Below are 27,086 nucleotides of genomic sequence, written 5' to 3'. Positions count from 1 at the left end.
TTTATCCTGAGATATTTGCTTTTTGAAGTTTTCCTGATTAAGTGAAACAGAAGTAGTTAGAAGGCAATTTATACTCCTCTCTGTTCCAGATTGATCTGCAACACAGATTGAATTAGAGTTAACTGCTATAAATGTTCTTTCTCATGCCTTCTTTTTCAAATTCTTGTGTACTTACTATTCCCCTCTTTAACTTTGTTTTAATCTGATGCAGTTCTGCTTGGCATATATAAAACCAGTGGTGTAAGAACAATCTGTAACTTTTTCAAAGAATTGCATATCAAGATTCTAGCCCTTCTGCAGGTAGATAAATGACTAATACATTTTTTAATGGAGTGATTGATTAATCCTACTAAACTCTAGATAAAAACGGAGGCCCATTCATGATTAACTAAAGCATCAACATACTTTGAATGAGGGCTTTGGGAAGGAGATGAAAATAATAAAGACTATCTAGTCAGTGAGTTGGGTAAGCTTTCTAAGGAAAAGTGAGGAGGGAGAAATCCTTGATTAATTGAAAATCCTTTGTTCCCATTGTGTTAGCATTTATGAAAATGAAAATTGGGTCACGTGTTCACTTGAAAAATAAATAAAACCAGTAAGCTTGTTAAATCAGAACCAAAAAATGCTTGTAACAATTAAATCGGTCTGAAATCATATAGTCCTTGTTAAAATATTTTTTTAAAAACTCTCCACCACAAACTTCCAAAGAGTAGAATGTTATGGCTGAAGCGGAAACTTAAGGAAAGAAGAAATATCCTGCTAGCCAATTATCTGGGTTTTATTCCCCCCCCCTCCCACAGTAGGCCCCCAAATATCTCCAGATAATCCAGAGACTCTGGGTAACAGAATTGGAAAATTACTATTCATTCTTTTTGCATGCCTATAAGCTTATCTGCAGCATTTTTTTTCCCAATTCCTTTGTTAAATATCATGCCTCTCAGCAGTGCTTTAAGAAGTGTCTCTTAAAGATGATGAGGTCAAAGAGAGTTGTGACATTTATTAATAATGTTTAAAAGGTCAAAAACAGAGAGCATGTGAAGCATGAAATAATATAGCATTCTATGGCTACATGTATTAATACCGTACAGCTGGGAGCAGAGTTGGATTGAAGCATGTTATCACTGAGACTACCAGTAAAAAGGACATAGAAACTCATAGATATGCACTGGACAAGATTTATAGTTCTCTAAATGTGATTTGCAGGAGACTGGTTGTCCCCAAAGACATTGCAGGTTGTCTGCCAGCCCAGGTCTCTTAATGTTTATATTGCTTAATTTATTTATATCTTGCCTAATTCCAAAAGTGATTTGGACCTAAAATATATTCAAGAGAAATAATTAAGTAAATGGGCAAATAGCTTAGCTAAGATCCAAAAGTAGACAAAATATGATACATCCATGGAGACATTACTACTTAAAATAATACATGAGGTCCTCTATTCTTGTCAGAGTTGACACAGAAATTAGGATAAGTTCACAAATGTCTATCATAAGAAGAAAAAAAATAATTATATTGATTATAGTGTCCATGACATAATTCCAACCTTCTCAGTATTTACAGTCTAATCTGAGACAAATGCAGAAATGCCTAATTTCAATTCAGTGCCTAAATATTGATACATTGGTCAAAATGTGTGACCTATTGTATTTCAAGATACGAAGCAATGAAACATGTTGGAACGCTGTTGAAGTACAATCCAGCAACTGAGGTATTTGTAGCAGGACGACAGATATTAAAGAGGTAGAATTTATAAAATTCAGTAATTGCTTGTATATGGAATATGAAGAAAGGATAGCACCACATCTTTGACTAGTTGCACCATTCTCCAAGATTAATAAACAAGGAAAAGAATATGTTTGAGGCTGCCTAGGAGAAAAACAATTATTTTTGGAACTGAGGACAGTGTGAATTTTTCCATGTGTGTCTTCTTCAAGGTAGTATAGCACAGTGAACAGACTTTCTCAACCATATCTTTGTAATTAATAACCACAAACGTCTTTGGTCATTTCTTATGTCTTCTTCTACATAGTCCAAAAATGATATTTAAATATAGCTAAGTAAAAGCAAGTTTAAGGGTTTCCGAAAGTGTATCATTCAGATAGACAACTTGGAGAGTTGGGCTGTGGATAATTTTCTTCTTAAATTCTTTGGATTATTATTAATGGAAACTTCTTCCCTTTGGGGATTATTGGGAAAGCTATTTCTGCCTCTCTCTTCACTCTTGTGATTATTGTTTCTCAGGAGAAGTGATTTATTTGATTTGTAGAATGACAAGAATCTTACAGCTACTGGTTATTCCTTTCTCTATTATAAAAGGCTAAGGTGTTAAATATGACCATTTCAGTGTGGTTTTCTCTTTTCACTTTTAGGCTAGCTTGTGGCAACAGATCATTCTTCACTGAATGTAGGTTTCATAAAATAAGCACATCTGGGTACAAGTCTAGGGCTGCCTTTTAGAAGCAAGTTTGAATTGCAGCCTATTTTATCCTCACTCTCAGACCAAAACGAGTATAAAACAGTGATTTATCTTAGGCTGCCTGAGTAAATTTCCCAACCGCTGACCAAATCTTCTTGTTCCTGTATCTCAGTTCTGAATTTTGGAAAAGGTGGCAGAAATCTTTATTTTTGTAGCTTTTTAATCTACTTTCGTCTTCCCAGAAAGAAGACTGATTTTTTAAAAAGATTTTATTATTCATTTGTTTATTATTTTTTTTCTTCCTGCTTGGAAATGCTGTTGGTCTTTGAAAGAGGAAGGCAGGCAACCCCGACTTTCTGCCGAGGGTGGCCATGAGCTCTCACTGCTTCCCACTGCTGCTGATGGGGAGGTTCACATGCTCGGAGAAGGACAGGAAGGGTTGGAGCTTGGACTGGGCACTGAGGCATGCCACGCAGGCACAAGTTGGGGGAAGGAGTCCAGGTGACTGGGGGCCAGGACCTGGTGAATCAGTGATAAGCCGAGCAAGTTGTTGTCCACAAAGATCTGGTTGCCCACGATGAAGGCCTGGTCCCTGGTTCTGGAACAGCAAATTCTCAAAAGTCTTCACATACTCCTTTATATACTCCTCCTTGCCCGCATCCTAATTGGTGTAGATAAGGAAGAAGTATTGTCAATGGCGATTCTCCATGTTATCAGTCACCATGCCCACCAGGGGCACCTCCCTCTGGTCCATATACCCCAAGGGAGCTGCCCAGGTATCGTAGGATGGCATTGGACTAATACGAGACTAATACTCCCAAGTTCCCTTCCCTCCAGCTCAGGCCCAGGTTGGCCATCAGCATGTTGTATGCTCCACTTACTGGACCAGCCAGGTGCCCAAGAAAACTGATATCTTGATGCCAATCTGATGTTTGTGTCTGTATTTCAAATCTTTAAGAATCTGTAGTAGTGGATATGCAGTTTTGCTCCAAAAAGAACCCAAGCACAGATCTCTCATAGGGATGACTTTTGGAGTATTTAAAGAAGCGATGATACATACTATACTCAAAATGGTCTAAAGTAGTATTTTGGTAACCATTTTTTGGAAATGTTTCTAAGTATTTTGATTCTTTGGCTATGCTTGAGAAACAGTAAAAATGCATTATTTTCCAATTCTAACCAGATAAAATAGATCTGGAGTGAAATCCAGTATGTATATCTTTTATTTTTTTTTTTTATTTTTTTTTTTTTTTAAAAGGCCACAGAATATTCTGATTCAAATACCCACAAATTACTTAGGAGATACTGTTATAAGTTTAGAAGTAAAATATTTTTAGTTGAGATTTTATTAAGTATTATCCCAAATAAGCTGTTTTTAAATTTTATCCATTTGGAGTCTAAAACTTTACTCTCCAATAGCTACTGAAAAATAACTCCCACCCTCATTACTGTTCATTGAAACAACGTTGGGTACCCGAATTAACACCGATGGCGACCTATATTGTGGGCTGAAATATAAAGCTAACAGGAAAAAAAGTAAATATCATTCTCTTCATAATGGGAACTAGAAAACATGTAAAGAATGAGTAGGAAGCAGTAGAATCAAAAGCCAAGGTCATAATATAGAGAAAAACTTGAGAGACAAAATGTATTGTTTTTCAACTAAGTTTTGTGGAAGCAAAAATAAGAAAATGTGCACATATTTTATGAAACCAAGAAAAAATATTAGAGCCAAGAGTAAACCAGTTTGCAACAGAAGAGAAAGAAAGATCACCATAGAGCAATAGAGCCCTGTCTATGTACAGTGATTACCGAAGCTATAGCAAAATTCCTGCCTACATTTTCTGCTTTCCTTAAGTCTTTGTTATTTGGTTTGTGTGTGTGTAGTTTGATGCATATTAATCATTATAGTAAATTCTTCTTACTTGGGATAAATTGTAGTTATCTTTGCTTTTTAAAAATGTGGTAAAACAGATGTCTTTCCTGGGTATGATTTCATACAGTATCAAATCCAAACACTATTTCGCTTTATTCATTTTCTATCTACCTACATTGTATATCATACTAATAAACAATATTTGTAAATTGTTTGATTATAGTTTATGTTTTACTATAATTGAATAAAAACACATGACATAGTATGCCATCTTGATTTTTGTAACTCAGTTCAGGGAAGTATTTGAAGAGAACTCTGTTACCTGAAGAACCACCTAGGTATTTTCTTTTGTGCCTCTGCCTCTGGTGTTTGTTAGCATTTTGCTATACCTTTCACCTGTTCAAATTATAGACTGTTTTTTTTTTTCCCCACTCACTCTATCTGTGGGCATTACTTAATATTATGAGATATGATGAGGATATGTATTTTTTGTTATGTAGTAAACTTCTGGACTTCAAGAAATATTAGTATTAATTCTAGGGATGTTTTTAAATTAGTCCTCATTTTCCTCTTTTAATGGAAGTTGGATCAGTCAGAATCCATCTAGAAATTAGAAACCATTCCTGTAATTTCGGAGGAACATTGGTTACATGGCTGTTGCAAGATATAAAGAGTTGAAAGGGGACTCAGAGAAAATAAAAATTAATAATTATAGGAAGCAGCTACCATGTCTAAGTCTAAAGAGAAAAAAGAAGTAGTGGAGTTAAAAGAACCTCGTTGCTTTGAAGAGGGAACACAACAAAGCTGATTCTCAGACCGTTATGAAGGTGATACTTCTCAATTCTTCTGTTACCTGTGGGGAACACAATTAGGTTGACTCTGAAAATGACAAAAAATGGAAATCTGGAGATTTGCCTGCTGCTACGTCTAGGACAACAGATAGGAACAGGGAAAACAGGAAGTCAGTACCTTCTCCACAACTCCCACTTCCTATGATTTCTCTAGGACCTACTCTCTAACCTGAATTGAAGCCAGCTCACAATGAAATGAGTCTTAAGAGAATCATGCAGAATATAGAAGTTTAATGTAGAGCTGAAAGACAATAGATAAATTTACTGGAAAAAATTAACCTTTTTTAATGCAGTTTTAGTGTTATATGTACATTACATGCTCATCATTATACTGATTAATTTTCCTTGCTGTGTGTATATATATATTTTTTTCATTTTAATATATTTGGAATCATTGTGACAGTAGAAAATATATAAATTATAAACAAAATAATGCTCTGAGAGTTACCACCCTAAAGGTAGAATGAGACTCAAACATAGGAAATGTGATGACTCTTCAACTTGTAGCTTCTTGAAATGGTTCATTCTTTCTTCTTTTCCAACATATATGTGGAAGGTTGTAATTATCTTTATATACTCTGCTTCAGCTGCTTCTCACACGTTTTGATAAGTCTTATTTGTTTTTCAGTTACAAGTATTTTGTAATTGTCATTTCAATGTCTTTTTTGACCTGTGGGTTGTTTTGAAGTTTATGCTTAGGGTTGAACCCTTTAGGGACTTTATAATCATTCTGTTACTGCACTGAAATCATTACAATTTAATTCCACAATATTCAGAAAAATCTTCTGTATTATTTTAATACTTTGAAATGTCTTTATACTTACTTAAGTGTCTAGCATATAGTTTGTTTTGAGAAGTGTTCCATTTATATTACAGATGATATACATTCTGTTCCTTTTGAGTGTAGGATTCTATATATGTCAAATAGAACAAAGTGGTGAAATATGTTTTCAAATATTGTATATTTTTGCCATTTGTATCAGTCTTTTCTAATAGTTACTAAGATTTGTGTTCAGATATTCATCTATGATTATAAATTTGTCTATTTTTCTTCCTAAATCTTCAAATTTTGGCTTTTTGCATTTTGAAAGCAAATTTAAGATTATTATACCTCCATTTTTATAGGAACCATTTATCCATATAAAGTGTCTTTCCTTTCCCCTAATAATATTTTCTACATTCAATTTTTTTATATTATTATCATTATGCCAAATGTCTTTTGAGTATTTGCATATTTCACAGGATACTTTTTTTTAGTCACTCTTCTTTCAAATCTGTTTATATTTTTATCTATAGTGAGACTTTTATAATGGGAAAATAATTGTGTCTTTTGTTTTTAATCCTTTCTGACAAAATTTGTCATTTAATTAGAAGGGTTTTTTTAATGTTTAATTTAACCACTGATATAGGGAGATTTAAATCACCATCTTGCTATTTATTTACTAATTGTTCTGTATATTATTTATTTCTTTCTTCTTTTCTAGCCTCCCTTTGAATAATCAAGTTTTTATTTTTTTTGTTGTATCTCCATAGTACACGTTATTTATGCTATTTTACTTTTATAAGTTAGCTAGTATTCTTTTACAAGTTAACTAGTAATATAGAGATTAAAATATGCAACTTTTGCTGCTTACAGTCTACCTTAAATAAATGCTTTCAGCATGTCTCAAACAACTTGAGAATCTTAGAACAGTTGAACTCCATTTATCCCATTCCTCACCGTCTTGCTATTATTGTAGGTTTTATTTATTTGCTTTAAAATTCACATGTTATACTTAATTTTTTCTTTTGCTTTTAAATATAAGACTACTTTATAAATTTGCTTATATATCTGTTCCTTTCACTGCTATTTATTCCTTTAGGCATCGTGGAGCTTCTGTCTGGTATAATTTCCCTTCCATACGGGATACACCAAAAATAACTAGCCGAAACAGTCTCAGGTGACTAATAATTTACAAGAGGAATAGGAAGACCCCACCTAGAAGTTACCTGCAGATCTTGCTTTTCTGCATGCTTGCCCACCCTCCTCCTCATGAAGGCTAAGCAGAAAATAAGCATAAATAACTTGTAGCACCACCCAAACTAACTGTGCAAAAAGAACAAAAGCATATACAACAGAAAACTTCAAACGCAAAGGAAGTACAATCAGGACTCAACAAATATATGAGAAAAGCCAATGACATAAAAGGCTGATCATGATAAATCAAACTAATTACAGTTGTATAAAATATTATTAAAATCTAATATGGGGAAAGAGTTAAATCAACCCCTACATATTATAATCTGTTTCAATTTGGACCTTCTTTGCTTCTATGATTCTATGTTAGAATTTTCCTGCACTGTTGCTTATTTATTTATTTGTTTGTTTGTTTATTATGTCTGTGTCTGCCTTCTGGAATAGGGACAGAAAATAAAGCATCATGCATTTACTTTGTCTCTCCAGAGGCTTAGATAAATTTTAACTTTTAATAAAGAAATCTTCTTAACCTTGAAGTCTGAAATAGAAGTGATCTATGGGAATCTAAAATGAATGCAATTTTAAATAAGTACAAACAAATATAATCAATAAGACAGCTTATTAAAGGAAACATAGATAAATACAGTTGAAAATTTTAGGTGGTTGTTGAAATAGTTTTTAAAATATTTAAATGTCAAATAGTAAAATTATAGTTATGCTGGATTTATTTTTTTTAAAGAGCTGAATAAAATACTACTTTTCTAAGATCTAGCCATGGAATCATTCTAAAATGGAGCACAAAGGGTTGACAATGAAGAATATACAGAAAAAAGACAAGTGAAATAGGAAATAGAAGCAGACATTCTAAATCTAATGGAGAATGAAGGAGGAAAGAGAGAATGGAAGAGTTTCTCTTTAAAGAAATAAAAGAGAAGGATGCTCCAAAACTGATGAAAAAGAGGTATACACAGATCAAAAAGGACATACAGCTCCAGGAAAAAAAAAAAATTATGTCTCTCTCTTTCTCTCTCTCTCTATATATGTATATACATAAACACACACAATTATATATACACATAATAAATATAAATATGTATATACAGAATAAATGCATAAATGTACAATATATAAATTATATGTACATATATATGTATATATAGTATATATACAATACCAAAGTTGATAATGTTAACAAACAAAAATATCTGAAATTATTATTTATAAGAAAGCAGAATCAAACTGATACCAGACTTCTCATCAAAATAGGATCTAGGAAAGAGCGAATGGCATTTTCAAAGGAGAATTAACAGGTTCTATACCTAAGCAGGTAGGATGTTGAAGTAAAGTTACTCAAACATGAAAATTCTCAAGAGAGTATTTCGAAACTTCTAAATCCCCAAGGGAAGAATTTCTGGAGTATATACTTCTTTAATCCAAGAATTAGATTGCAGGAAGACAATAGGAACAATGAAATTAGTAAAGCAAATGCTAAATGTTAACTATAAATACATACATATGAGAAAAATTAATAAATCTGGAAATAAATTGCCAGACAAAATCATCAGAGGAAGTGAACACTAATGGCAAGGAAATGACACTCCCTCCTTGTCTAACTTGACCTCAGATAGCTGAAACAATAAAAAATGGGATGGGTCATTTGTTTTTCTAAGACATAGACTATAGGTAATAGTTAATTCTATATATTTCTGGATAGCATAAATTTAAATATATGTTCTAAATATTGAATGCTGAGTGACTTCAGATTCTTGAAACTAGATATAGAAAAAAATTCTCCTACAATTCAAATAGCTTTGAATTTCTACAGACATACCTCTTAAAGCATTTCTGGGCTCATTGGAAAAAAGAAAGCACGAGAATGAGCTAAATAAATAAACAAAAAATAAGATAAATTGATTGGTTTCATCAATGTACACAAATCTTTGCCTTGGGTCAAAATGGCACAAGGCTGCTAAGATCTGGAAATGAAGCCTTGAGTCCACACCAAGGTGTGAGCTTATTAGGGTGGAACATTCAAAGTTAATAAGGTTGTTGCAGATAAATAACATCATTGTTTTCTTCCTGGCAAAAATAAATGCAAACATAAATCTCATCTACACCCAAATGAAACATATCCCCAACTCAACTTGCCCTCAGATCCCTCCAAATCTCAGCAGCCACTGTAATGCCATTTAACCAGAGAGAGACTGAAAGGGACCCCAGACTGCCAAGGGGTCGCGACCACATACATATCTTCTACTTGAAAACTTGACAGAAGAAGCTGATCCAGGAAAACATTGCTGGAACTCTTATGGTTAGAAGAATAAAACTTTGTTTTTTCTTCTTCCTGCAGAGGTCCGGCCAAACTAGGGCCCCTAAAGTGTATATTTCTCTAGCTTCATGGTTAGTCCACCTCTATTGCCCTGGCATCCTCCCTCTTCCCCACATGTATTTCTCATCCATGTATCCCTGAAGTAGCTCTTAAGAGATGCAGCATTGTGATGGCCCAGGAAGGCATAGGACTAGTCATATTAATCATCAGTTTGTTAGAATATATAATGAAATACCCCAGTTCAGATGATGCTTACTTAAATTTATTGCCCATGGCTTATAGTTCCTTTGACTTCTAAAACAGAATAGGAAAGACCAATCCAGAAAGAAGAAGGAAGAAACTTTAGCTGATACACCTCAAACAGAACCATTGACCTGCTGAACCTAATAGTCTACTTAGCTATTTTCCACAGGTTACAATGATAAAACTTGGGGAACAGTATAATTTTTTGGAAGTTTATACATTTTGAATGACCCAAGCTCTTAGAAAGATATAAAATATAAAAGGTACCTGGCTGGGTCAGTTGATAGAGCATACAATGCTTGATCGTGGGGTTGTGAGTCCATGCCCTCTGTTAGGCTTAGAGATTACTTTAAAAAATTAAAATAAAATAATAGAATAATGCTTAACTAGGAAAAAAAGAGACTCAGGTTCTAATGTCAATCTACATACTGACTAAGATAACTTAACCTAATTTTTCTGAGATTTTTCTTTTTGTTAAAGAAAAACAAAACCGAATGAAGGAAAACAACTAGATTAAAAGGTAAAAAAAAGTCTCCTATGAAACACTCTCAGAAAACCATTTTGATATTAAAAATTTCACAAGCATGCACACACACACATATGCAAACACATAGGTGCCTATGTTGTTTGCTTAATAGTGATGTATAGAGGTTACAGAGCAAAGGAAGCACGTTATAAACTGGAACAATACAATAACTTACCTAATAAATTCAAAACACCAAGAAAGAACAGTTACTGGTGAAATCTCTGTTGTCACTTTAAACACTGAGGAAAAGGGCAAAGAGATTAAAGTGATAAGAATGAGATAAGTACAAAGAGACTGATGATCTAACAGAAGTTTCCTAAAATGGAGAATGCATCAATTGAAATCTAAAACATGTATTCAGAGAAATGACACAGCAAAATTTCCCTGAAATGAAAAATTGTATAAGTACATTAAAATATGCCAATTATACCAAAATGAATTAAAAGATAAAAATCAACATTGAATTATATACTGGATGTTATAAAGGTCAACTCTTTTTAAAGTATACTTGGTTCATCTAGGTAGAATATGAAAGTCACCTGCAGAGTGAAAATCAGGCTGGACTTAGACTTACCCACAAAACCAAGAACAGTTTGGCAACATTTTGAAAACACATAGGAAATATTGTTACCAAGAAAATTATATTTAGCCTAATTTTCATACAAGTATAAAAACAAAAGGAAGATATACTTGAATATGAGGAAGCTCAAAGAAGACAGCATTCACAGGCACTTTTTGGAAAAGCTACTTACTGGATTTCACCAGGAGAGTCAAAATCCACAGTTTGGAAATGAAGGTATCATTTAGAAGGACTGTTGGTATATATTGAAATCCTATATAGAACCAAGATTCTGAAACAAGGAGAATTGTTGGTACAGACCAGATAATGTAAGTGCTATGAAGTCTAATTAAACATATTCTAAAAATGCAAAAGTTGTATGAAAGGAGAAATTAAAGTGAAAGTTATAGTGCTGATATGTCGTTTGCAAATATCTTCTCCCATTCTGTCAGTTGTCTTTTGATTTTGTTAACTGTTTCCTTTGCTGTGCAAAAGCTTTTGATCTTAATTAAATCCCAATAGTTCATTTTTGCCCTTGCTTCCTTTGCCTTTGGCGTTGTTCCTAGGAAGATGTTGCTGCGGCTGAGGTCAAAGAGGTTGCTGCCTGTGTTCTCATCAAGGATTTTGATGGATTCCTTTCGCACATTGAGGTCCTTCATCCATTTTTAGTCTATTTTCGTGTGTGGTGTAAGGAAATGGTCCAATTTCATTTTTCTGCATGTGGCTGTACAATTTTCCCAACACCATTTATTGAAGAGGCTGTCTTTTTCCCATTGGACATCCTTTCCTGCTTTGTTGAAAATTAGTTGACCATAGAGTTGAGGGTCTATTTCTGGGCTCTCTATTCTGTTCCATTGATCTATGTGTCTGTTTTTGTGCCAGTACCATGCTGTCTTGATGATGACAGCTTTGTAATATATCAGATAAAGGACTAGTGTCCAAATCTATAAAGAACTTAGCAAACTCAACACCCAAATAACAAATAATCCAATCAAGAAATGGGCAGAGGACATGAACAGACATTTCTGCAAAGAAGAAATCCAGATGGCCAACAGACACATGAAAAAGTGCTCCCTATCACTTGGCATCGGGGAAATACAAATCAAAACCACAATGAGATATCACCTCACAACAGTCAGAATGGCTAAAATCAACAAGTCAGGAAATGACAGATGCTGGCGAGGATGCGGAGAAAGGGGAACCCTCCTACACTGTTGGTGGGAATGCAAGCTGGTGCAACCACTCTGGAAAACAGCATGGAGGCTCCTCAAAATGTTGAAAATTGAACTGCCCTATGACCCAGCAATTGCACTACTGGGTATTTACCCTAAAGATACAAACGTGGTGATCCAAAGGGGCACGTGCACCCGAATGTTTATAGCAGCAATGTCCACAATAGCCAAACTATGGAAAGAACCTAGATGTCCATCAAGAGATGAATGGATCAAGAAGAGGTGGTATATATACACAATGGAATACTATGCAGCCATCAAAAGAAATGAAATCTTGCCATTTGCGACAACATGGATGGAACTAGAGCATATCATACTTAGCAAAATAAGTCAAGCAGAGAAAGACAACTATCATATGATCTCTCTGATATGAGGAAGTTGTGATGCAACATGGGGGCTTAAGTGGGTAGGAGAAGAATCAATGAAACAAGATGGGATTGGGAGGGAGACAAACCATAAGTGACTCTTAATCTCATAAAACAAACTGAGGGCTGCTGGGGGGAGGAGGGTTGGGGGGGTGGGGTTATGGACATTGGGGAGGGTATGTGCTTTGGTGAGTGCTGTGAAGTGTGTAAACCTGGCGATTCACAGACCTGTATGCCTGGGGATAAAAATATATGTTTATAAAAAATAAAAAATTAAAAAAACACAACCAAAAAAAAAAAAGAAAGAAAGTTATAGTGCTAATAATTTCATCTTTCATAGCAGGGAGTTCATAATAGTAATACATTATAGAAACATGGGATAGAACTATTATAAAATACAAATATACATTAACTTTTATAAAATAGAAATAGCATTTTAAAGGGAAACAGGAATGACTTCAAAATCTCTGATACCCCTTAAAGCAAAACTCTGTAAATGCCTGTGCTCACTATCTGCATTTCTCTCCCAAACCTGATACAATCAGTCCTTCATCCTCTCTCCACAGAAACTGCTTTCGTGAACTCTGTGTTGCCATACCTAGTGGTCATTTCTCAGCCTGCATCTTACTTTCTTTATCTTCAGCATTGGGCACTCAGATTACCCTTCTCCTGGCAAGACTGACTTTCCTATTAGAGGACATCAATGTCTTCCCATTTTTTCTTTGGTTTTATGGCCTGCAGCTTTTTAAGATTTCAATTAATCTTCCTCAAACTAGAACTATAAAGACTGTAGAGTTCCTAGATTTAGTACTTGAATTTCTTTGTCTTTATGACTTCTTAAGGGATCGCATATGATTTCGTCAATACATGAAATGAATTGTCAGCATTTATATACTGTCAGTTTTTAAAAGTACATCCATCCTAAACCTCATCCTGAATTCTAGACTCAAATATTCATCCACTTCCTTGACATCTAAATTTGAATATCTGATACCTATCTCAAACTTAACATGTCAGGAGTGAAACTCCCTTCCCTAAATTTCTCATCCTACTGCTCATCCGGTTTTCTCCATGTTAATAAGTGACAACAATATCCTTCCCATTGACTTTTCTCTCTCGTATCCTATCCATAATTACTCATCAAATGCTGTTCAGTTTACCTTCAAAATATATCCATCTCCAGTATAGCTTGTACAAGTCACTATTAACTGTCACTGTATCATTCCAATAGACTCCTTTCAAGCTTTCTGCTTTTCTCTTTATTCCTACAATCTACTCTTAGAAGAATATCTCGAATGAACATGCTAAAAATTAAATCAGGTCATTTGCTTTTGTACTCAAAATATAATGTATTCATGCCTCATAGTAAAATAATAATAATAATAATAATAATAATAAATAATAGTTGGTGTTTACTGGTTTTTACCAATGGGGGTGGGGGCCTCCATTACATCTCTGCATTGTAAGAAATAACATTTTTCATCTGCAATGAAGAGATTATTGAAGGCACGTCTTTGATGGATCAACAAACCAGTATCAAAAAATATATATGGTAATGAGTAATTCAAGAAAGAGTTAGTGGGCTGGTTGTCTCTAACTACACTGAAATTTTTTAAAGAAAGTGAATTGTAAACTTAAAATCCAAAATTCTAATCTCAAAGTCTAACCAAAAGACAAAGATTTTCTCCAATTTTATAAAAGAATTAACTGTAGCCATAAACATTTAATCTACAGTGTACCAAACTGCAACATTACCTGAATTCAGAGTCATGACTAGGAATCTAGTCATGACTAGATTCCTATGAATTGAAAGGGAGGTATCATAGAGAAGTCGGGGTCTCCCTAGGAAACAGGAAAAGCTTTTCTTCTATTTTATAAGGGTCTTGATAGCTTCCTGGAAGATGTTGTAATGATGTCTCTAAGGTACTTTATTGGCAAAGGGAAACAGGGTTGTTTTGTTTTGTTTTGTTTTCCCATCACTTACTTGCAAACACCCTTCTAGGCTTCAAGAGTCAGAGTCCAGTATTGTCTAAAGAAATAATATAAGTTTAAGCCCAAAAAAGTATGAACTCAAATCTCAAGATCTGCTAATTTATATTGTGAAAAACCTGGGAATGTGTGGGAATGGATTCTAAGATGATAGACTAGAGGGCTCAATTTATCAGTTGGGCTACATGTACCAGAGATTTGAATTCAAAAAGGTAAGGGACATAATTTCTGGCTTTGTTAGTTGGTTGTTACAGAGGCTCAATAGTTGGCATGAACTAAAGTGAATTCTCAGGATTTCTTGGTGTGTCACATATACTTCCTAAGCATGCCCAAACCAATGCATTCTATCTCATGTGCTTTATTTATAACATGATTTTGACACTCCTCCACCAAAAGGTGTAAGTAAGTATATTGTCTCTCTCTCTGAAATCCAGGCAGGCCTGTAACTCAGAAGTAACAGCTTACATCTAATCATCATGGGATACTTACCCTTGAAACCAAGCCACTTGACCATGAGTATGCCAAGCAGCCACATGAAAAGGCCAGACAGAGTCATCCAGCTCAGCTGAGGTCCTAGTTGATAACCATCACCAGTACCCAACAAGCGAGTAAGTGAGTTGAGATGTCAGATTCCAAGTTACCCAGCCAACACTTAATACACCAGAACCCTACACAAATTCCCATTCATGAGCAAAATAATATTTCTGTTGTGTTAAGCCACTAAGTTTTGGGCTGGTTTAATACTCAAAAGTCAATAACCAGAACACTTGGTGTAATGTCATTTTTTGGCCTATTGGTGCTCACGTTTCTTCTCCACCTTTTCCCTGCTCTGCTCTGTATTGTAGCAAGTATGAGACCTACAAGTTGCATCCCCAAATTCCTGCAAGTTGGCTCACTGCTTGTTTAGTTGAGTAAACAAAAAGAACTGAAAGTGGTTTAGAAAGTGGGAGGAAAGGAAAAGCCAGGATATTTAACGTGAACATTCATTCTCTCTGAGTCAAATGAAATACCTTCACATGAAATACCTATTATCTTGCCCACGGCTCCAGCTTTCACCAGATAGGTCTGTTGTGGTTTGAACTCCTTCTGGTTGACTTTATGTTTCTTGGAATATAGTAAAATGGCCTTCTTCCTTTGTCTGTCCAAGCGGGTAGTTTACAGCAATTTTAGGAAGCTGGTACTTCCTCATCATTTATTATATGGATCCTCAGATAGTCCTTCACCTTTTTGACAAATTCTCTGTGTTAAATTCCCTGTATTTTAAATACTGTAAGTAGTTTATTGGACCCTACCTGATAACAAATATAGAGAATACAAATAAATAGAGAATCCAGACAAGATTATAATAGAGAATTCAGAGGAATCCAAACAAATAGAGAACTAGGACATTTGGAGTTGATCCTTCATGCATGAACTTTTTATCCATCCTTTAATCATGGTAGAGGTGGGTGTAGTCATTAATAACCAGAGTACATTGATGGCAAATGATGATATATTCTTGTGAGTAAGACACAGTAGATACCCTAAACACCTTGGAAAAGCACGTGGATGCCAGTTATAAGAAATAAATCCAAGGAATTCTAGGTTTCTGCCATCCGAATGAATTTTCTAGGAAGTCTAGTGTTGTGGGGTATATCATCACAACCATTCTAAATCAAAAGATATATTTAAACTCATTTCACTCCCTTTTGACTAAAGGAAGCATAGTGCTTAGTAGGCTTGTTTAGCTACTGGTTAAAATATATCACATTTGGGGGGCACCTGAGTGGCTCAGTGGGTTGAGCCTCTGTCTTCGGCTCAGGTCATGATTTCAGGGTCCTGGGATCGAGCCCCTCATTGGGCTCTCTGCTCAGCAGAGCTTGATTCCTCCTCTCTCTCTTCCTGCCTCTCTGCCTATTTGTGATCTCTATCTGTCAAATACATAAATAAAATCTTAAAATATATATATATATATATATATATATATATATATATATATAATATTTGGATATTATTTTCACATCCTTTTAGTGAAGTCATTTTTTTTTTCTTGGAAGGAAAACAGAATGTCTCCAGTTAATCTCTGCTGCAGTTCAAACCATGCTACCTCTTGGTCCTTATTTCCCAAGATATCATGTTGTTTAACACTTCTGAAGTAGATCAGGTTAATGTATGGAGTCTAATGTAAGTACCATGATGTAATACTGAGAAGGTCTTTAAAATTTTGGAAAAAACTCTTGGCCTCTTCAGACAAATGATTATTCTCCATCTGATAATTATTAACTTGTCATTAATTGATTGTCTGATCAGAAGATATGAGAAGTCTGTGTCAACTGAGTTCCACGTCATGAACTGAGTACCCAAGAACATTCCTTTTTCAAGTAGAGGAGTTATTTATAGGACTACACTTTGACAAATACTGACATCCCGACCTCTGTCAACAAAAGAAGTTGTATTTGTATACAGTTACACATCCTGTATGCCTCTCTGTGCTATATTGTCCACTGTCTTCAAATCACATGTATAGCCTCATGGATATTGCCTATTACAATGTCCATGTTACCAAGGAGGGGGAAGAAAGAGGTCTTACTTGACAAATAGTTCCTGGAAATAAACTTAGATAACCAGGATTGGTAATACTCCTGTTATGCAGCCTTATTCAGGAATAGAGAAGAAAGAAAATCCTGCCAATGATTATAAATTCATCTTGTGTATCCCATCATCTACTCAGTCTAGAAGGGAAGCATGAATTGATAGGCCATAGCTAAGAGGTTGGCCAGATGCTCAGAGAGTGAAAGGAATATGAGTAAAGGCTTAGAGGCAAGGATATTTTCTATGAATGTACTCTGGTTGCCTTACAGACAGGCCCAGGCTAGCCTATTGGATATTGAGACACCACATGCAGAAGAGTAATCTTTCCCAGTTGAGCCCATCCTAGACCAGCCCAAGTTCAGCCAACCAGCTGTTGCCTGCAAATACATGTGTGAGCTTAGCCAAGGGCAAAAAACAAGCAAGCAAGCAAGCAAGCAAGCAAACAAACAAACCACACCCATTAGAACCCAGAACAGTTTACTCAGAATTGTAAGTGAAATAAATTATTGTTTTAAACCATCTGTTTTCTATAAAATGATCTCTCTACTTGTCTGTCTTTATCTTTTTATATTTTATATTTTTTGTCTTGAAATATTTGGTAGAATTCACCAGTGAAGCCATCTGGGCCTGGGCTTTTATTTGAGGGAGAAGTTATTCTGTGTATGTGTGTATGCACCCCCCCCCACACACACACACACACTGTATTTCCAGCAGTTAAAGTAGAGTTTTGTAATTAAAAAAATGTTCTGAGATCAGTTAAGAGTCCCAGCATGAAAAGAACAACGTGCTCTATTTAGGAAAATATAATTCAAGGAATGTTTAATGAAGGACAAATAGGTGTGATTAGGTGGGGAGATCATAAGAAATATCTTAATTCCTAGGTCTAGCAGCGCTAAGGCTCTTAGCACACTGATACCCAAAGTATCAAACAGAATAGAGTGATTATTAGAACCTAGAGGAAGCGAGGAGCTGCGTCTTCCTTACAAGAGTCATACTCATCCCAAGGAAGCCAAACAGAAAGGGGGCCTCAACTTTCCTTTCCTTCCTTCTTCGGCTTTTTTTGTCACATCTTTGAAGCTTAACCCAATCTGAGGCCAAGAGTAAGGAAGCCAATTCATGTGGTTAAATAGATAATCCTCCTAGAGCAGAGAACAGGGCACATGATGGCATATAGTGTATCTGCGAAAGCAGACATGATGTACCTGCTCTAGCACTGAAGAATATATATATTTGAATGAATTAGTGAATGCATGGATGTTGCTGTAGAACATTGCAATTACTCTGAAGGCAGTTTGGAAGCATTCCTTGGCATTTGAAATACTTGATCCCATATCTCAGAATCTAAATGAAAGAAACATTACAAATGAAACAGGAGTTAAGTTTGAGAAAGGTAACTGAAAGATATAATTTTGGTCACCATCTGAGATTAGTGTAAGCTTTGTGGATAACCTTCTATCTATCTATCATTAAAAAGTTAAAAGGATATTTTGTATGTATACAATGCAGATAATTACATTATAATTTATATTTTAGAAAAACAAATACAGTAGTTATACTAGAGCCAAGACAGAATTATTCCTCTTAGATTCCTGGCAGCCAAGACAAAATGAACAATATAAAAGATTATATAATATTAATTGTCAAAAGCAAACAGACCAGTTGAGATAAATGTTTTATTTCTAGTAAGCTCCTTCCAATATTAAACACAATGTTTCTGTAATTTTTTAATATTAACTATCATATAAATGGCAGAAATAACATTCAAGGTATTATCTTATTGGGAGTTTAAAACAACTTGTAAAAGCATTCTTTTTCATGAACATTTTCTTACACCAAGGAGTTAAAAATGATAGACACTGCTATTTGAAGGCCCAGTGAAGAAATTAATGCAATCTTAAGTACATTAGTTCAAGTAGTGTAATGTGAGCAAAGGATAAAAATGCCATATTTTCATTTTGCATGCTATAATATACTATTTACATGAAAGTGGTTTTATAATAAAGATTACATAAACTTTATCATTTTATTAAATATCCTTACCAAAAACAATGATAGTTCAACAATAAACTAAAACCAGATTACAGTAGGTGATCTATTGCTGTTTTTCAGTTATTCATCTTTCATGTACGAGTAGAAAAAGCAGTAAAATAACATATGGGTCACAAAAACACAGTTTATAACAAAAAATGGGATTGTGTGATTTTTCTGTGTATGCAGCTCTTCTCACCTTTCTAACTTCACATTTAAGTGCTCCTTATTAGAAAGCATTTCAAATATTATAATATTTTATATACATTATACATATATTGTATAACAAAATTTATTATTTTATATATATTTATACATATATTGGGACCTCAGCATGACCAAATTAGTTTGGGCATAATATACAAAGACAGTTATATTTTTATGGCTTTTAAGAGTTTTATTACACAGAGTACCAGAAGAAAGAGTTGTAGTTTTAGCATGAATTTTTGTAAACTGTTGTATTTCACCTGCTTACAAATACCAAAATCATCAATTACGTCTGAAAAACAGAAATATGTAAAAATGAAGATCTCCTTTTCAAATAAAAAATACTGGTTATGACTATATAAGCCATAACTCTGGAATTTCCTACAAAAATATAAATTCTTAGTATTAATAGCTGTTTAATTATATATTTTGGTAAATAGAACATCCTAGTGATAGTTTATTTTCCATGTATGTGCATATTTGCAAAAAAGATCAGAGTTCAATAAAAGGCATTAAATATTTTTAAAATTGTCATGTATTATAGTCCACTCCAGGAATGGACTTTAGGAATTGAAAAAGCTAGACTCATGCTCTTGCATCTTTATTCCCCCTTTATGCTGTCCCAGATGACAATGAATATGTGTATCTTACCAGACTTTTGAAAAACAGAACTTAGGGAATAAAGTCAAGTTTACAGGAACTTTTAAGAAGTGAAGAGAATATTGAAAAAAATGTTTTCTGCTAAGTCAAACTATTTCAAAAGTTGCACAGAGAAGGGTGCCTGGGTGGCTCCGTGGATTAAGCCTCTGGGTCAAGTCATGATCTCGGGGTCCTGGGATCGAGCCCCACATCAGGTTCTCTGATCAGTTCTCTGATCGTGGGATCAGCAGGGAGCCTGCTCTTCCCCCTCTCTCTCTCTGCCTGCCTCTCTGCCTACTTGTGATCTCCCCCTCTCTCTCTGTCAAATAAATAAATAAAATCTTTTAAAAAAAGGTTGCACATGGGGCTGCCTGGGTAGCTCAGTGGGTTAAGCCTCTGCCTTCAGCTCAGGTCATGAACTGAAAGTCCTGGGATCAAGTCCTGCATCGGGCTCTCTGCTAGGCAGGGAGCCTGCTTCTCTCTCTCTCTCTTTCTCTCTCTCTGCTTGCCTCTCTACCTACTTGTGATCTCTCTCTGTCAAATAAATAAAATCTTTAAAAAAAAATTAAAAAGTTGCACAGAGAAATAAAAGTATAAATCAATTAGCTAACTCAGCTATTATTAATGGTTAAACTGGTGAGAGGTAGCACTGGGCAAAGACTCCTTGTCAGTGTGGTGTTATGAGGCTGACTGTATCGACAAGGTGCATTTGGGGTAAAATGTGCTCATAAAAAAAAAAAAATCAAAGAAAGAAAGTGGATGAGGGTAATAACTGGCTAAGTTAGAACTATGTAAGGTTTAGTCCAGTAGGATATTACTGCAAAGAGATGTACAAGCAATGGTGAGTCGTTCATCAGCAAATTACTTGAAATTTCTCTAAAAATCCCTTTCTGTATTATATCATGTCTTCATTCCAGACAAATAAAAAATGAATATTAACTGCATTATTGATGCTTGACTCATCTTGGAGGATGAGGTCAAAGTCTCAGCAATGGGGATTTTTAGCAGAGTCCTGACAACTTCAAGTCTTAGGCCAGTGCTTAGGAGAACAAGCCGTTTTCTGCATAGCAACTATTCTCTCACTCTAAGGGCAAGGGACTTCCTTAGATATGATTACCCGCCATAAAAAATTTACATTTCTTAATGTACAGACTCAGTGCAATGAACTTTGGCTTTGGCTTCCCCAACTTTATACAAGAATCACTTCCTAATTATCTGGATAGATTTGTTACATTCTCTCTTCCTTCAGAAATACAGATATGAGGGAGGAGATGACATCTACCTGACATTGCCAGGCTTTAAATAAATCAGTTTATCTGAAATCACCTGAGATTGCTATTATCCACATTTTTACAAAGAACAGTGGATCACTGACTGGCCCAAGGTCAAATGGGAAGGAAGGAATTTGAATCCCAGACTTTGAGCTTTCACTTTTTCTAATAAATGATAATTTCTACTAATATAAAGCATCTCTTTAGTATTCTGAGCTACAAACTATGGACTGGATTGAGTAGTAGCCCACAAAAAAATCCATGTTCACCCAGAACCTCAGGATGTGACCTTGTTTGGAAATAGGCTTATTGCAGGTATAATTAGTTAAGATGAGTTCTTGTTGGATTAGAGTTGGGCCTAATACCAATGTCCTTATAAGAAGAACATGTGAAGACACAGAGACATAGATGGGCACAGAGGGAAGAAGACCAAGTGGAAACAGAGTCAGAGATTGAAGTGATGCACCTATAAGCCAAGTCAAGCTAAGGACTATAAAGCAACCACCAGAAGCTAGGAGAGGCAAGGAACCATTTTGCCGTATAACTCTGAGGAAACATGGTCCCGCTGACACTTTAATTTCAGACCTCCAGACTTAAGAGAATAAATTTACGTTATTCTGAGCCATCAGGTTTCTGATATTTTATAGGCAGGAGACTCATTTTTAAGGTATTTGTAAATTTTTTAACTTTTAAAGGTATTTTGTATTAGGGGAAACTAATATAAAGGCCAGTTAACAAAGTAGTTATAATTATCTTGTCACAGTGCTACTGGAAATAAATATCCTTTAATAATTTAGAGGATACTTTAGAATCTTGTATTTCCTCAAAATTATAATTAAAATAACTACCAGCCATAGTTTTTTTAATTGATTTTGTCTATTGCCTCATTTGACTACTTTTCCCCACCTGTATAGCTAAACCCAAGCATTCGATGCAGTATATTCTCAGTGCTTGTATATTTGCTGGAGGAATGATTTAACAAAGGGTTGCAGAATTTGTCATTGAAACTCAGAGTAGATGTACAGAGAAGCTGACTAGTAGATAGTCTTAATAAGATTTGGCAAAACATTCGAAGCAAATGTGGGACCTATGTCACTGACTTTTTCTCTTATGTAAATAAAAAACATATAAATCCGATGAAATGGCTAAAGAACTAAACTCCATCAGTTTTTATGCACAGCTACTGCCCCCCTTGAAAGAATACTTGCCAAGTGGCAAAGTAAGAATGGGATATATGAACTGAGAAAATAACTCCTTGATGGCTCCATCTCAGAAAAAGAGAATTATTGCCAGAAGTATCTGCAATAGGAGTCATGTCTCCAGTACCTGCAAAATCTTAATAACAAGGAATGGAAAACTAAAGATCCTGCCATACAAGTTGGTAAAGTTTCTGAATATTAATACCTGAGCTTGAAACAGTTACAAAAGACAAATTTCTTTGCAATCATGATATTACTGTTATTCAAACATCTGTCTGAAAAAAACATGAACTGATTTGGACCTGGATTATTAAAAAAATAAAGAAAAAGAAAGGATGCCTGGGTGGCTCAGTTGGTTAAGCATCTGACTCTTGATTTTGGCTTAGGTCAAGATCTTGGGTTCAAGATCTTAGGGTTGTGGGATCAGGCCCTCCATTGGGTTCTGTGCTCAGCACAGTCTTCTTGAGAGTCTCTCCTTTTCCCTCTCTCTCTGCACTTCCCCTTGCTCTATCTCTCTCTTAAAACAAAACAAAACAAAAATTAAAAAAAAAAAAGAAAAAAGGAAGGAAAGACAGAAGGGAGGGAGGGAGGAAAGAAGAAAGAAAGAGAAAGAGAGAGAGAAAGAGTGCAAGACAGGACCAAAATAAAAGAGATCAGTAATGCCCTTAGTTTGGTAATTAATTTTACAACCCCACCTTTAGATGTATCTGTGTGGTATATATTTTTTGTCTTTGATATTTATATTTAAGTCATCTGTTTAAATAGTGTGTCTTTCATAACACATCTTTTCTGTCGTTGGCAAAACTGCTTTCTTACCAGACAAGAGGAAATAAAACTCACAACCTCAAAAACAGGGAGAAGAGATCAGTTAAATCTACTCCTTATGCTTTTTATTTCCTTGGTTTTGCTCTTCTATAAATAAGAAAAAAAAAACAACCTCTCTTCCATTCATATATTTAACATATGCAGTAGCTGTCAGCTCTGAGTCCCACAATTTATCACTTTTAATCAAGCTCGAACAAAAGGACTATGACATCATTGGATATATGATCCAAGAACCTAAATTGTCTTTTGTTAAGCCCACTTGTTTCCATAGCTTCACTGAATTCTAAAAAACTGAATTCTAGGAGTTGCTGAGCATGGCTGATAGCATGTCTAGTAGGTGTCTAGAGCATCCTTGATGTTAGCACTGCGGGACAAGAGAGATCTATCCTTGTACACGGTACAGACCTCCACAGGGACAGCTCATTTTCTTTTGTTTTCTAACTTGCCATAAAACACATTTTTCCCACAACTCAGTGTTTAAAAAAAAAAAAAAAACTAGATTAAGTTCTCTGCTGTTGAAAATTGATATAAACTACTTATAAATTTATTAAACTTGATTAGATCCACTCAAGAGTCCCCATGTTTTTGACAATTTAAATAAGAATTACTAAGTGGGTAAATTTTTTTCATCTGTTTTGACATATCATATTATACAAGTACTTCCACAATGGAGATAAAACATTATATATAGACATTTCCAGTAAAATATATCCCTTGTGTAGAAAGCATATTAAACTAGCAACCAACATCTTAGCAGCAGTATATATAAATAGAACCTTAACCCAGAAGAAGATTCAGGTTGTACTTTTAGCACCACTTATGAAACTGTAACCCTAGGCAAGTTATTTATTTGAGCCTCGAAGAGGCCATCTGAAAGCTGGATAAGAAGGTAAAACCTACCAAACTTTTTGGACTAATAACTGAGTTATTAAAATTGAATCAGATGGGTAAGAAAGCACTGCGAAATAAATATATCGTGTGTGTGTGTGTGTGTGTGTGTGTGTGTGTGTATAATTCATGTTTTACGTTTTTTTTTAATTTTTAATTTTTTATAAACATATATTTTTATCCCCAGGGGTACAGGTCTGTGAATCGCTCATGTTTTACTTTTAAAAATTATTTTTTTAAATAAGGTAATCTCATACTTTAAAAATTTGACAAATTTGACTGTTAAAAGATGTGTCTGAAATGGTAATCTTCTTCTGTACATTTTGGTGTCGTCTAATCTCACTTCCCGTAGTCAACAACTTTCAAAACTCTTGAGTATTTCTTCAGCCATGAATGCCCATGTTTTTAAAAAATATGTTAATATAATTATTTATATATTTAAAAATTTCATAGAATATTGATAGATATCCTATTATAAGTTTTTTAGCTCTTTTGAATCTCCTGTTCCACCTTGAATCTTATTCTATCTATATATCTATATGAATCCTATTCTATCTATATATCTATATCTATCTACCTATTCTATCAATACTGAAATTGTTGGATGTTTGCATTACTATTGACAATGTAAAGTACTAGGATTAAGTTTCCATTCTTGTAAAAAAAATTTTCTCTGGATTTATTAATTACTTATTTTGGTTATCTGTAGCTAATTTTTAACCCACTGAGCCACCCAGTTGCCCCTATCTGTAGCTAATTTTTAATATGTTCTAACAGATCCATCAAAGCACAACAATTATTCTAAATGCCCAGGCACATTAGGTTCCTTTCTTCCCCTTGGACACCACCCTTCCACAGCCATCTTCCTACTCTAATTTTGACTGTGCAGCCTTTGATATTGCGAATGCCTTCCATAATTCACCTTTAGGAATCTCTTGTTTCATGAGTGTCATCTCTTTTTGTTTATGTTTCTTCATTAACATCTTCACCAGTCTTTCTAAAAAGAGGGATTACAAAATAATTAACTGTTTTTCTGATTTCTTGCATGAAAATGTTACATTGCATCCTCTCATTTGAATGATTTGGGCCAACTAGAGATCTCTCTCTCCTTAACCTCACTGAGGAGTCTCCCTCCTCTAGAGATCATAGGGAATAGTCTGCTGTTGGGAGTTAGAAACCCCATGCCTTCCCATAAATCCCGCCCTTGAAGGAATACAGATAGGTAGCTGACAAAGCAATGTAGATAAGCTCATCAGCCTCCATGCCAATGAGAAAAACAAGAGGTTTCCAGTACCCAGAGGTTTCAAATGTACAGGTTGAGATTTACCTATACAAATAATTATTTTTGACCCAACTGTAGACCTCATCTAACTTCCCCTCCAGTCTCACTCAGGGTAGAGCCACAGATTTGCTTACTTCTCCCCCCAAATTAGCTTGTTTATGTATAATGTCATAATTCATGAACTGAGATTTAAGCTGTATTTTTCATGCCTCAACAGTCACTTTTTTTTTTTTTTTTTTACTATGTATCTCTTTAAAATCTTTGTGGAGAAACAGAACATTCTTTTTCTTAATACCTTATAGACAACAGTTGGTATTAAACAGGATCCATCTGTTTTTTTTTTTTTTTCCTACTCTCTGTACTTTGGTTTCCATTTTTAAATTCAAGCCGTTTTTTTTTTTCCCACATATTGGTAGCATACTTCTAAAATACTATATTAACTTGAAATTTTTTTAGTACATTTTATTTTCAGTCTTCAATTTATTCTCCAAGGTTGAAAGGTAAAAACCATCAGAAACTTGAAGTCATGACTCTGCTGTCTTCTGGGACTCAGGATTACTCTTCCATTCTGATTCCCAGTTTGGATATTTACTGGCTGCATCAGGGTGGACTTCACTAAAGAGTAGGCAATTTCATAAAGCTGATTTTATACTGAGAGTATCCAGAAACTTTAAGGTAAAAGAAGACAATAAACCATTCAGAAGTAGAAATCTTTGCAAGAAGACCTGGGATTTCAATTATTTCCCATAATTTTAAACTAAAAAAGTTAAAATTTTTATAACTGTACTGGGAAATAAAATTTATAGACACAAATATGGAGATGCATATACAAATGCACATGGATATGTCTATATACACACACACATACACACAAACATATGTTTCTGGTAGCTAAAGGATTCTATATTATACTCTAAGTTAAATAGAGATACGTGATTACTTAGCATAAAACAGATTATTGTTTATCTTTAAAACATAAAATGCCAATAATTCCAGCTAATTGCAACAAATATGGTACTGAGTTCCACTTATTGGCCTGTTTTCCTGCTTCATGGTAATTGCCTCTGCCTATTGTTTATTTCTGTTTTTTATAAGTCCAACTCACAGAAATTTATGAGCCTAAGGCTATTTTAAACAATTGAGGAAAGTGGAAAATAGCCAAATGAAAACCAAACATAAATATATAATCAAGAGAAACTGCCAAATTAAAAAAAAAATTACATGTCCAGAATCTTACATATTGACTATCTGCACAGTCTTAACTTATCAAACAACTGCCAGCTTTTAACCTTATTTTTTAAAAATATTTTCATTGAGTAATAGTGAGATAAGAGAAATTACCAAGTTCTTGTCCTTTCTGATCCATTGATTTGTTCTATGACCTTCTGTCTTGACACTGTTGGACCTCAATTTCACAATCTATAAAACCATTCCTGTTAGATTTACTATGTTACCAATTACTCTCATCCTGGGATACTTTAGAAAATAAACAAAAGGGGAGAGATGACATATCTATCCCACCTCTTTATAGTATGCAGTTCAAAATAATGCATTTCTTTATTACTTATGTTTTCTCTAATCTGAATTTTTCACAGATTATAATTTTTGTTATTTGTATGTGTTTTATACAAGTTCAAGATATTGTATTAGTAGTAATTTTAAAAGAACCATATTTGATCTAAATTTAAATAATTTAAAGTATAATTAAAAACTACAGAAAGTATCATAGAATATATGATAGCAAAAATTATATTTGTATAATTATTTTTAAATTTTTTTTTCCTTCTTGGAAAAAATGAAAGTTCTCCTCTAATGGCACTGAAGAAACAGGTG

General features: G+C 34.4%; 1 pseudogene across 1 annotated transcript in view; it reads right to left on the bottom strand.

The window, feature by feature from the left end:
• Window positions 1-27,086, bottom strand: part of LOC309844975 (microtubule-associated protein RP/EB family member 1-like) — a 151,535-nt pseudogene that overhangs the window by 67,093 nt on the left and 57,356 nt on the right. The window contains exon 2 of the transcript in view: window positions 2,800-3,077. The product of the transcript in view is annotated as a microtubule-associated protein RP/EB family member 1-like (transcript). The remainder of the gene's footprint in view (window positions 1-2,799; window positions 3,078-27,086) is intronic.

The sequence above is a fragment of the Mustela nivalis genome (genome assembly GCF_964662115.1).
Source record: "Mustela nivalis genome assembly, chromosome: 12".
NCBI classification, from domain to species: Eukaryota; Metazoa; Chordata; class Mammalia; order Carnivora; family Mustelidae; genus Mustela; species Mustela nivalis.
This window is presented reverse-complemented; position numbering and strand designations above follow the sequence as displayed.